The sequence below is a fragment of the Pinus tabuliformis genome, chromosome J, assembly GCF_031772625.1.
Source record: "Pinus tabuliformis cultivar Carrire ecotype Pingquan chromosome J, CPIR1, whole genome shotgun sequence".
Lineage (NCBI taxonomy): Eukaryota > Viridiplantae > Streptophyta > Pinopsida > Pinales > Pinaceae > Pinus > Pinus tabuliformis.
Genome location: NC_142295.1, coordinates 754,038,587 through 754,053,012, shown reverse-complemented (window position 1 = coordinate 754,053,012; position 14,426 = coordinate 754,038,587).

Below are 14,426 nucleotides of genomic sequence, written 5' to 3'. Positions count from 1 at the left end.
TCATTGATTTTAAACATAACTTTATTACTAAGATGCCACGACGTTGGAAGTTGGACTTGCATCATGTGGTTGGAGGCTTATGACACTAGATTAAGATCCTAGCCCCTCGAAATCATAATCTTCCATTCTCATACAGATCATACAGTAAAAGCTGAAAGCTTGTGAAAACCGACACAAAATCTTCCCAATTCCATCGTTCTTCAAATTAGTGAATAAATATAAGATAAATTATTATAATTTATAAAATGTTATAATTACTCCAATTATCTTACCTATCATTCATTTTCACATAAAATCATACAGTTCTATGTTTATACAAACTCAAAGCTTATAAAACATATATAGCAAAGCCTATTAATTCCATCAAACTAGTGCGGATTCATACATTTTTCTAACAAAAAGGTTTATACAAACTCAAAGCTTATAAAACATATATAGCAAAGCCTATTAATTCCATCAAACTAGTGCGGATTCATACATTTTTCTAACAAAAAGGTAATACACTGTTGTGTAAAAATTAATTAGTTTAGGTTTATTATTTAATTTTCAGTTAAATTAGACGAAAGGGCACGATCATAAGATCATGATCATGCCCTTTCCCCAAAGGGTGTCCATGGCAGTATATAAGCCAGGAACCCCATTTGTAATCAACATCATCTGTCTATTCATCTTTTTAATAAAATATTTATACATTTAATTCATCGTATCAGAAGTTTTATGCTCCATTGGTATCAGAGCCATCGAATCTTCTCGCCTGTGCAGGGTTCAAGCATCTATCCGCTGCCATACTCACTGTACATCACCATTCTGTCCACTGCGTAAGCCACCAAACCCTATCCGCTCTCTTCCGAGCCCACTGCCCACTGCCCACGTAAACCATCGACCGAGCAAGAGTCGTGGTTGCCTCCGTCCTCTATTCTGCCCCCGCACTGCCATCATCCCGTCTCCCTCGCGACTTCCCGCAGTGTCAACCGCCGCTGCCATACAACTTCCGTCCGCAGTCTTCAAACCATCCCCCACGTAATTTTTCCCGTTCGCAGTGCATAACCATCCCCGCAAAAAAAATAAAATAAAAATTCAATAAGTTCTGAACAGTCAAGAGGGTCAAACCAAATGGACATTTCAGGGAGACGTGACTGTCCGCGGTAAAGATACATATATAATATATTTATAACGAAATTAGATATATATATATATATATATAATGTTTATTTATGTATAATATACATATATATATATATGTGTGTGTGTGTGTTTGTTATATATAATACATAACTTATTTAATTAAAAGTTATATATATAAGATTTATTTTAGCTAATTAAAAAAAAAAAGAGGAAAAATATTTTAGCTGGCAAATAAATACACGCCCCCGCAAACCCGCTCAATGTCAACAATGACAATGGCGGATTTCCAAAAAAAAAATGTTGGACGCGGAGCATAAGATAAATAGCAACCACGATGAGGTTAGTAAAAAATTAAATGAATTCCAGATCAAGCTTGGGGAGCAAGCTGACAAAATAAAAAATCTTCACGATACGACAAATCGAATAGAAATAAAGATGGAAAATCAACATGTCCAAACAAAAGTAAACATCAAAGATGCCTTAACAATGCTGAAACTTCTGTGTAAAAAGATGAATTGTACACCCGAACAACTACTAAAAGAAAATGAAGAGAATCAAGAACACATCTCATCAGACTCAACAAAGTCAACAGAGTCTCATGAAAAAGTTGAATCCCCAAGAAAATCAGCGACACCCCACCAAGAAGTGAGTAACACAACCCTTACAAACAAGCAACTCTGGGATACCTTTACCAATCAACACCCCTTTTTTGCTCAACCATTAGCAACATACCAGTGAAGGGCAAAGGTCGAGATGCCTAAATTCGATGGAAACGAAAAAAACAATGTTGCATGGATAAATAAAGCAGAAGAATACTTTGAGATATATGACATCAATGACGATGACGAAAATCTCAGGCATGCATCCATGAAAATGGAAGGAAAAGCATATAACTGGTATATGTAGTGGAAAAAAACAACACACGTCATTAGCTGGAGAAGATTTAAAGATGCCTTCTTTAAAAGATTCCAAGGTGTAAGAGAAGAAGAGTTTTTTTCAAAACTCATCAACTTACGACAAAAAGGAAGTGTGGACGAATCCACTCAAGAATGGGAGACCTTAGTAACACGAGTACCTGGGTTATCAGAATCTCGTCTGGTTCAATCATACATCTCAGGACTCAAAACCCATTTACAAGCAGAACTTGAGATGCATGACATTACATCAATAGAAGTAGCAAGACGGAAAGAAAAAACAGTCGAAAAGAAATCCGAACCAATATTTTGGTCAAAAGCAGAAAAAACATATTCAAGACGAAGGATACCCCAATATGTGGATTCAAATAATACAAGATATGTTCCACCACATCGCCGTGAAGATGAAAAATCTAATGTGGAGATACAAAGGATTAAAGAGGGTAAATGTAAACGCTGTGGTGAGAAGTGGGACCCCAAACATAGATGTGCTAAAGGTAAAGAACCAAAGAACCTATATAATTGTGAAGCAACCAATGATTCAAACAGTGAAGGTTCTGACATAGAAGAAATAGAAGGTGCCCCAGAATTCTCACTAGAATTAGATGACCGGAGTATTCCACAAGTGTCATTATCAGCCATGACAAGTATATCACAACCTCAGACCTTAAAGTTAAAAGGACACATAAAGAAGAACAACGTAGTGGTTCTCATCGACTCTGGAAGCACACACAATTTTTTAGATGCAACCATGGCAAAGAGACTCAATATCTTTTCATTTCCCTTGCCAAACATGAAAGTGATGGTAGGTAATGGTAAGAAGATTGAAAAGGTAGGGAAATTCCATAAGGTCAATTTGCAGATTCAAGACTTTAATCTAGATTCTTCGTTCTTCACGGTATCATTAGGAGGAGTAGATGTAGTCATAGGTATCCAATGGCTACGAACTTTAGGTACCTATGCCGCCAACCATCAAGTACAATTTATAAAATTCAAATGGGGAGGTCAAAAGTACAAACTACACGGATTCGAAGCACCAGAAAATCAAGTTGTATCATCATCTCAGATGATGAAGCTAAGTCGAAAAGGAGCACCTGCTTATGTAGTACAATGTCACCAATTAGAAATGTTATCTGCAAATATGACCAGAGAAGAGTCACCAGAGATACAAGATCTGATTCGGAAGCATGAAAAAGTATTTCAAGACCTACCTATGAAGATGCCGCCTAATAGGGAAATTGAGCATACAATAGAAGTCAAGGCAAGATCAGACCCCGTCAACATCAAGCCATACCGATATTCACATCACCAAAAAACGGAAATTGAGAGATTAATCCAAGACCTTTTAAAGTGTGGGACCTTGATCATCTTGGAATATCTGATCAAGTGGAAGAACTTACCGAAGAAAATGCTTCTTGGGAGAATGAAGCATTTTGTCATCAACATCCATCGTTACGTATGCTTTGAGGACAAAGCATTCTTTCGAGAGGAAGGCAATGTTATGTAAAAATTAGTTAGTTTAGGTTTATTATTTAATTTTCAGTTAAATTAGACGAAAGGGCAAGATCATAAGATCATGCCCTTTCCCCAAAGGGTGTCCATGGCAGTATATAAGCCAGGAACCCCATTTGTAATCAACATCATCTGTCTATTCATCTTTTTAATAAAATATTTATACATTTAATTCATCATATTAGAAGTTTTATGCTCCACACACTTCTAATTTTCTCATATATATACATTATGTATATATATTTATTTATATAATTTTTAAAGTATATACAAAGTAAAATAGGATAGTGTTTACTCTATTAAATAAAAAAAGTTTTTAGCATATATATTTCTAATAAAATTTAGATTTAATTGTGATTATTTCGGTTAGTTAAGTGGAATATGAAAGTATTTATAAAAAAAATTGTGATATTTATTATATTAATTAATTTCCTCATTTAAAATAAGATAGTATTTATTATATTAAATAAATAAATAAATAAATAAATTATTTATATATATATGTTATTAAATTTTAATTGTGGTTATTTTGGGTAGTTAAGTGGAATATGGAAATATTTATAAAGGAAAAGATGGTGATATTTATCATATTAATTAATTTCTCTGTCTAATTAGAATATGAACTTATTAGAATTTGAATAATCTCAAATCATTAGGAAATTGGTGGGTAGGAACCCAGGTGGCACGAATCTAATTTTTAAATTTATTAAAAGTCAATGTAACCTAACAAATTCTGTAACACACTATTGATAAGACGAAGCACATGTTGAGCATATTCTCTTCAGAATCAATCTAGGTGGTCAATTAAGAAAACAAAAAAGAGTCAACAGAAAATAGCAAGCCTTCAACAACTAGTATGACCACATTAAAAATATTAATGTGGTTGATATAGCTTAAGGCTTCATAAATATAACCCAAAAAATCTCAAATCCCTAGGAATTTGGTGGGTGAGGATTTTTTTAATTTATTAAAAGTAATGACCCATTTTGCTAAATAAAATTTTCCTATATTTAAATGAATGTTATAATTAATAATGAGGAACTTATTAGAATTGGAATAATCTCAAATCCCTTGGAAATTGGTGGGTGGGGAGCCACCTAGCACAAATATAATTTTTAAATTTATAAAAGTCAATGCAACCTAACAAACTCTTTAATGCACTACAATCATTGATAAGCATTAAGATTAAGCATATGTTGAGCATATTCCCTTGAGAATCAATATAGGCCCTCAATTAAAAAAAATAAAAAAGTCAACAGATCCTCATCCACCTTAAGTTAAAATAAAAAGCCTTTGAAAATTAATGTGGTTAATATAACCAAAAACTTCATAATTAAAAAAAAAAAATCAACATAAATAATAAAAAAATTTATTTAAATTACAATTATATTGATGATGGTGGTGGTGGTGGTGGTGGTTAACGTCCACTGAGACCAAACTTTGGTCTATCAGACCTAAAGAAATGAATTATTTAGTTTGATTTAAGATTTTATTCCTATGCTAAAAAAGTTTGGAGAGAAGCCTCCTGAGCTCACTGTAATTTTGACAACGTAAAAGGCTAGGAAGATCAGTATTGCAACAAGAGTATTGCAACAAAGATTTTGAAACCGGGTCTAATGTGGTTGTACGTGGGGCACTCTAAGAGGAAGTGATTTTCATCCTCAATTTACGTATTCTCACAGAGATGGCAGAACCTTTACATCCATGGTGTTTTAGGAACTGCCCAACGACCTGTTTCACTATGGAGTTCATGAGTTCGTTCTAATATTGACTATATTAATTTTCTTCTTTGAGCTAGTTAAAACAGAGAGATACTTTTGATCTTCTAGGGTGGGGTTGATGACCTCCTTATAATATCTTAATTTTCTTTTAGTTGCTAAATCTTTCTCACACCACATTTTTCCTTTGAACTTAGAAGTAACAATACTTTTAATGTTATTAATGTTTTGCAATGCAACATTCTCGTCGATCTCCCAATGGTTTAACCAGGCCCTGGTGTCTTTATACCAACCTTGTTTGAGCCTTAGGTGGTTTTGGTTGGAATTTAAAGCTAGCTTAGGAAGTCTATGATCTCCTATGTTATTGAGTTTGTGCTTGTACAACAGAAGCCTAGTCATAGCTAGGCTCTCGATAGGTGAAAGACCCACTTCTATAAGGAGAATAGGATAGGGTGTGTTGCTTTTAATTTTGAGGTTATATGTTATAAAACGCTTATGGATTTGCTCAATCTTTCTCCAGGATTCTCTAGAGATGCTACAACCCCAAACCTCACATCCATATAAGATAACTGGAGTGACTAAAGTTTCAAAGAGGAACTTCTTTCTATCCCACATTACGAGGTTTGTTGTTTTACAATTATTTTCAAGACCAAAATAAGCTTTCCATCCCCCATTAATCCTTTTCTCAATGCTATAGTTCTAGTTGAGCTTGTGATGAATATCAATTTCTAGGTACTTGTAGGAAGACACTTCCTCCAAGTTACTATTGTCATACATAAAATTAGCATAAGTGTCCTTCTTGGATTTGATAATCATAACTTTTTTTTTGTCAGTGTTAACAATCATACCGATGGTAGAGCAGAAATCCTTAAGAAGTATAAGTTGCTTATCAAGATCAGATTGGCACCTTGCGAGAAGAACAATATCGTCAGTGTAGAGAAGAAGGATGATGACTATCCTAGCTAAGATCGTGCCAACACATCCTGCTTCCTTTAAACAACCTTCTAGCTTGTCGATGTAAATGCCAAATAGGGTAGGGGAGAGGGGGCAACCTTGTTTAACTTCGATATTACACTTAATATCTTTTGACCACCCCTCATTGCTCTTTAACTTGGCAATTACATTCTCGTATAACCTTATAGCGGCATCTCTCAACTCAAAAGGAACCTTTAGCTCTTCTAATCTATTCCAAAGGTTGTTTCTAGGAACTGTATCGAAAACCTTTCTAAAGCCCATAAAGCAACAAAGGAGATTGGATTTATCATTGCGGCATTCCTCCATAATGATCCTAAGCATAACGAGGTGGTCTATTGTTGAGTGCTACTTTCTAAAACCCACTTGGCCTTTAGCCCGCTTACCTTCACTTTCAAGACATATGCACAAAACAACTATACCATACATTAAAAAATAAATCATAATTGAAATGTAAATGGAAAAATAATAAAATTATCTCACTCAAAATAAAGTCCTATGGCAATCTACCATCATACAGAGTCACATAATGAGTACCACATCTATCTAACTTTATCATTGAAATTGATGAAAGGAATGAAGTATGTTGTTTTTTTTAATAGAAACGGATAGAGGATATACTAGATACTTGGCCTTAATGCCAAAAAGTGGATTACAAAAGGTGAGTCTAATTTCACAAGTCTCGCACAACCATGCAAGGCCATGGCATTTATGCTTAGCTCACATCTCTTTTTGACTGCTACTATGTAGTCTATTTCAGAGATTTTCCCAACTTTATGGATACATACAAACTGATTTAACAAAAGGCAATAAAACATGACAGCTATCTAAATTAAGGAATTGATTCCCATGATTCTTGTCCTCCTCTGAGTAAGGCTCCAGCTGTAAGGAGGGCTGCTTTGTTGGCTTCGATGTCCGCCTCCTTATTATTAGCTCTCAACACATGATAGAAATTCAACTTCTGGAAAGAGTCTCTAAGATCTTTTACTCTGAAAATCAGCCTTGCAAGCCTTAGATCCGTTGGCTTAGAATGTGTCACCATAATGTTAATGATAACCTGGGAGTCCCCAATAACATTTTCCTCCCTGATGTTCAGCATTTTCATAATCTTGAGACCTTGGAAAAGAGCCAAAGCCTCAGCTTGAATGCTAGAAGCTATGCCCAGGCCCCAGGCAAAACCGTGTATCCTTATGCCATCGGGATTCAAGATGACGCCTCTAGTGTCAGCTCTTCCAGGATTGGCCTTTGCAGTCCCATCAAAAAAGAGGGAGAATCTCTGCTGATTTGTGGCCCAATCCTTGAAGTCATTTGCTGAAAGTCTTATTTGCCAATCTTTGGGGAGGGAGATACTATTTGCACTATTTTGGAACTGAAGTTCGAGAGAGGAGCCCCAATTTATATCTTGCTGGCTGAGATTTAAATCATCTTTAATTTCTCTCAGACTCTCTTTAAGCTGGCTTTTAATCTTAACTGCCACAAGCTTGGCCTCCTGTTTGTAGCTTCTAAAAATCCTTTTATTTCTCTCAAGCCAAACCTGCCAACAGATTATTTTAGGGAGAGCAGTCGAAGGAGCTCTGATAATTTTGTTTTTTGGAGGGGTCCCGAGATACCTTTGAAGTCATTTAGTAAAAATATCGGGGATGGAGGAAGGTAACACGATGCTGGAACTCAGAGTTCCCAACAATTCTGTCCAAATCTGCAAAGTAAAGGTGCATTCAAGCATCAGATGAATTACACTTTCCTGGTTTACCTTACAAAGGCTGCACCTTGAAGGACCGTGAAAACCACATTTCTGGAGATTATCATCTGTCAAGATTTGGAGTGACATAGCAACCAGTTGAAGAAGTCGATTTTAGGCAAGGTGGGATAATGCCATATCCCTTTCCAAGGCTCAGGGTTTGTGGCCACATGGGGGCGCTCACACAGCTTGGCATAACCTTGAGCAATAGTGTATCCACTAGTCTGCGTACCCCATCCTCTTGTATCCCTTTTTTGAGCCAATGATGGAGACAGGTCGTGGAGTTTGGAAATCAGAATCTCGCACTCCATAGATAATTCTGGGGGTGTTTGAAGATTCCATCCAGCCCAACGTGAGTTCTGCCACACTGAAATGTCCCACAGAGTTTGGATTCCAGCCTCATTCATCCATATGCGCAGCGTTTGGAGTGAACGGCCTCCCAGTGGCTCATTATTCAAAATTTTATCTGTCCAGAGGTTGATCCTTTTTCCATTACCAGGGATCCAGAAGGCATGATCTTTGATGAGAAAGCAGGCTTTACTGTAAATCTTCAGAAAGGGCGTATTTGGGTGCATCTTAGGGTGATCTAGGTAGCGAGAACGCTGGCCTTTGAAGTATTTTTTCCAAAGAGCTAACTGCGCCCAGCCAAGTTTAGGGGTAATAATTCTGCAGATTAATTTAGCTCCCATTGCTACATTATGGTAGCCAAGATTCTTGAAATTCAGGCTTCCTTCCATCAGTGGTTTGGAGATACATTCCCAGTTGACCAGCAAAATCTTTTACTCATTCTTCTTACCCCCCTTCCAAAATAATTTTCGAATGGTCTCCTGAGAATACCAATGGGAGCGAGAAGGACAGAAAACTGAAACAAGGGAAGGCTAGAAAGAACAGATTTAATGAGGACAAACTTACCAGCAATGTTAAGCCAGGAATAACCCCAGGCAAGCAGCTTGTTCTTGAATTTCTCCAATTGGGGGAGCCAATCTCTACTGTAAGTTTTTTTGAGAAAAACCAGGAGGCCAAAATACTTGAAGGAAGTCCAATTTGAGGATGCTGCAAAACCAAAGGTTCTGGAAATGGAGTTAAGCAAGCTGGAAGTGGTGTTCCAACAATAGATATGGCATTTTCCTTTGTTTAGACTGCTTCCCCAAAAAATACTCATCCAAAGCTCTTTTAAATCTGGAGGCAATAAGCCCAGAAGATGCTCCCAATAGCAATGAGTCATCCGTGAAGAGGGCATGATTAATGGTTTTCACACCTCTTGCAATACAGAGCCCAGCAATATCCTGATCTGCTCTTTTTTTGTCTAGGTAAAAACTGAGGACAGAGGCTTGAAGAACAAATAAAAGAGGTGAGAGAGGGCACCCCTGCCTGAACCCTCTCGTGGCTTTGAAAAAATTGGCAGCTCTTCCATTTATTAATGTGGCAATCCAAGGCTCCGAGATGCAAGCTCGAATATAATTTATAAAATTCTCACCAAATCCAAGCTTATGTAAGACTTTCAGCAGAAAACTATGCCTAACTCTATCAAAAGCATTTTCTAAATCGAGTTTGACAACCATACCTTTTTCATTGCGACTCAGGCTTGAATGGATTGCCTTCTGAACTAGAATGAAGTTGTCTACAATCTGTCTACCTTGAATGAAACCTCCTTGGCTTTCCTAAATGATTTTGGGGAGGATAGACTTCAGTTTATTAGTGATGACTTTGGTGATCAGTTTGTAACCTATATTACAAAGCGAAATCGGATGAAACCTGTTGAAGGAGTTGGCTCCCTTCTCTTTGGGGATGAGAGCAAGAAAAGCAGAGTTCATGCTTCCTTCGATTTTCTGGCAAACTTGGGATTTTAGAACCATTTTGTAAAGATCCTTTTACACAATGTGGGTTCATGGCAAATAAGGAAACCTTGACTTCATTCTTGGTTACTTTAGCTTCAAGGAGGTGATTCATTTCAGCAGAAATCAGGGAGGGGATCCCGTCCATCATCTCTGAATTTTGATCCAGATTTATATCTTCGCTATACAGGCTTTTAAAATGAAGAGAAGCTGCTTTTTTGATGTTTGCATTATCCTTGTGAATGATGGTACCATCTTTGATTTCGGAAATGGAATTGGTACATTTCCTTGCATGAGCTTGTTTGTGAAAGAAGGAAGAGTTCCTGTCCCCTGCTTTAAGCCAAAGACTGCGAGACTTAAGTCTCCAGTTTTCTTCCTCAGCTAGACATGACTTGTGATAGTTTTGCTGATATAGGGCTTCTTTATCTAGAATCTCTTTTGTTATGTCAGCTGTTTCGGCTTGGAGCTGATGGACTTCCAGCATATGTTGGATTTTTTTCCTTTCGTTGGCTAGATTGGGCAAAGATTTGGCCTAGCTTTTCAAAGCCCTTTTCACTCTTCTGAGCTTTTCTTCCCAGACGAAAAAGGGGGAGCCTTTGACTGGCTGCAACTAAGTGTCCTTAACTAATTGCATGAAGTTCGATTCCTTAGCCCAGAGCGAGCTAAATCTAAAAGGTATAGGTCCAAGGTCAAGCTGAAACATGAGTTCCAGCTTGATGGGTTTATGGTCTGAAGTGCTGCATGGGAGAATATGCACTCTAGCCTCTAATCCAAGCAGAAGAAAAGAGATTTGAATTAAGAATCTATCCAATCTAGCAGCAATGTGGCCAGGACCAATTCTTTTATTAGTCCAAGTGTACTTACCAGAGATTGGCTTGATGTCCAGCAAGTCCTAGTCCTACATAAGGTCCTCTGCCCATTCCCTTGCCGGATTTTGAACAATGCCGCCTCCTCTCTTGTCTGCTCATAAGAGAGTGAGATTGAGATCTCCTGCTATGATGATATTCTCAAGATTAACTAGATCTGCATGGGTTCTTATGGAGTCTTAGCAGGCCTTTTTTTCCACAACGTTCATGGGGGTGTACACGTTGAAGAGATTGATAATCTCTTTTGAGTATATGTGCTGCAATTTTAAGAGCAACCAGTGAGTATTGAGGGTCTCAAAGATGAATGTGAATTTGCTAGCGTTCTAAAGAGTGCCCAACCCTCCGGAAGCCCCTCCGGCTGAGATTGCTTTTGCCTCACATTTGTTCCAGAGTTTCTTACTTGCCTGAAGGAAGACAAAGTCTTCCAGTTTGGTCTCCTGGATGAGAAGTATGTCAGGAGTTTCTATTCTTATTAAACTTCTGATGGCTTCTTCTTTGATTCTTCTCCCCATACCTCTACAGTTCCAGGAGACTATCTTCATCATTTGTATTTCTGGTTGGCTCCCTTGGAGCCTTGGGGTTGGTTTCTCTCCGTCTTTGCTTTTGATGCTAGTAACTTCTCAAGGGTTGGCTGGCTACCTTGGAGCTTGTCCTTGAAAGTTTCTTGCTCTATTTTTTTTATCTGATTTATGGCCTCTTGTGGATCTCCTTATCAAAGCTTGGGATTCTCCTATTTCTCCTTCTTCCTCCGAGCAATCCGATTCATGCTCATCTTCCTCTACTTCGACAGTATTTCCTTTGGAGCTCTCAGCGAATGCCAAATCTATTGTTGGAACACCACTTCCAGCTTGCTCAACTCCATTTCCAGAACCTTTGGGGGTTCCTTTAGAGGGTGGGGTTGATTTTTGATTTTCTAGTTCCTAAGATTCCTCTATTTGCGAGCTTAGAGGAGCGAATTTATTTTCTTGATCCATTCTGGGAGGGGGGTGCTGAGGAGGGGCCTGAGTACCTCTTCCATTTGGACCAACCTGCTTTTGGGTTTTCCTGGCGCGCTTGACCTGGTTCCAACCTTCTTCTTTCCCCTTATCTGCTTCCACATTGGTTGGGCATCCTCTGGCGAAGTGGCCATAGACATGACATTTTCGGCATTTGAAAGGCAGCTGCTCGTAATCCAGCTTCTGCAAATGGATCCAGTTTCCTACTTTGATTTTGATGGCTTCCGAGAGACCCACCTCTAGATCTATTTCAACGCAGATACAGGCACAGTCATATTGATCTTTGTTATTTTCCCTATCTATGAATTTCCCAAGGGCATTTCTGATGTGTTTCAGCGAGTCCCAGTTCCAACAATGGACTAGGAGATTAGGGAGTCTGACCCAAATAGGGACAGCCGTGGGAACGTCGACTGCAGGGTCGAAGTCCGGCGTCCATCTATTGAGGTAAAGGCCCTGGGGGCCCATGAAGTAGGGGTCGTTCTGAAAAATCATGTCCTTGTCTTCCTTTGATGTGAATTCAAAGAGGAAAAACCCTCGTCCTAAAAAGTAAGAGGTGACACTGCTCTTGATCAGGGGAGCCCAGTTCCTGTTAACCCAGGTCTCAGTGGTCTTAGGAGAAGGCCATAGACCGGTGAACTGTCCAACGAGAGCCCACTCAGCTAAGGAAAGGGTGACTTGGATCGGGGTCTCTGGCGGTAGGGAGATTTCAAGGATGTCTTCCAGCCTTTTGACAAACTTGGTTGCTTCGCTCTTCTTCTTCTGCAGCAAGCTGGCCAAGAGCCGAGAGAAAGCTTCGACAGATGAAGGCGGGCCTGCTTGGGGCGAGCTCGGGACCTCCATGAGGGCAAGCTCGGCTTAATCGTCCCTCCCAGCAGAAGATGTGTGCTCTGAACCGCAGAAACTCAAAAAGGAACACAGAGAAGGAGGGCAGAGGGCCCAAAGCCACGGGCCACAGAGCAGCAAGGGTGCAGAGGCGCCGAGGCGTAGCTAGGGTTTCATGGCTGCTCCAGAGCTCAGTCGTTGTTTTTCAACATCATCATCTACTCTGAAACATATGCTATATGCATGAATATGTAAACATATTTTTATCTAATAGAAAGTTGTTCATTTTTTATCTAATAAACATGTAAACATCTTTTTATTTTCTAAAAGAAGAAAAAAAACAACCAGAATGAATTATGTTGTTATGCAATACTAAATAATGAAATTAATTGTATAAATAGAGTTTTAACCACTCCCACAATTTGAGATAAAGTAAATTAACATCTCAAAAAAACAATCAAACAATGGATTGAAATTTTGGTTCCACTTAAGTAGCCCAAGTGAAATTTCAAAGGGTTTTCAATTAATTAAGATGAATGGCATAAGCTAATTTAAACCAGCAAACTAGAATTTGGAATCAGTTAAATAATATTAACTACAATAATTTAAAGAAAATTTGAATGGCATAAGCCAACTTAAACCAGCAATCTGGAATTTGGAATCAGTTAAATAATACTAACTACAATAATTTAAAGAAAATTTGAATGACATAAGCCAACTTAAACCAACAATCTTATATAAAATTGAGTGCATAAATTAAAAAACCAACTATCTTAAATTTGGAAAAGTCAAATAATAATAACTATAAAAAAATTTGAAAAAAAAATATCATAAATTATAATTTAAATTCTAAAATTCAAAATTCAATATCCATCTTAAAAAAACCACACAAATATAAAATACACAAAATTGTAAAAACACTTAGAAAATTACTATGAGACCACAAAAATATCTTAGTCACTAAAATTTCATTATTAAAAACTAGAACCAACTGAAATGATAATAAAACCTCAAACTAATAATGTTAATAAATTTTAACCACACAAAAAAAACCCAAATGATAACCATAAAATGATCCAATTATACATGTTACCATCATAAAGGTGTATGCAAACGAACTTCCCCTCAATTCCTTCACTTTTAATTCGTGACATTTTTTCTTCTGGAAAGCAAAGTCAACATATGTCATCAAATTTAAACATAACTTATTGAAATTTGATTATGACTCACACAGAATCACGTATAATTGTAGAATAACATATCATTTGAACTCATATGAACTCATACTCATATGTTCTATATCATCCAAATATTTGTTAACGAATTATGTAAAGATAAAAATTGAGATATGTTAATATATTTATAAATATAAAAATATTAATAAATAAAAATTGAGATAGGTCAATATATTTTATGATGTAATTGAGATATGTTAATATATTTATAAATAAAAAAATATTAATAAATAAAACCTGAGATAGGTCAATATATTTATAAACATCATAAAATATATTGATGTGTTTATAAAATATTGATAGAAATTATTTATATTGATAGAAATTATATAAATAATTAAGTCAAGAGGTGTTTTAGAATGTAGTTAGGAAGATATTTTCACATTAATTTAATGTAATAATATATTATTTTATATAATATAATTATATTATATAAAATAAAATTATATTATATAAAATAATATATTATTACATTAAATTATACTATATAAAATAAGACATTGTTATATTAAATTATAGATATAAAATAATTAAATCATGAAGTGTTTTACAATTTACAATTTAGTTAGAAGACATTGTCATATTAAATAAAATAAAATTAAAATATATATTTAAAAAAAATAAAAAATATTTAAATTAATTTAAAAAAAATATGAATAAATTTTAAATTAAATTTAGTTTTATATTAATTAAT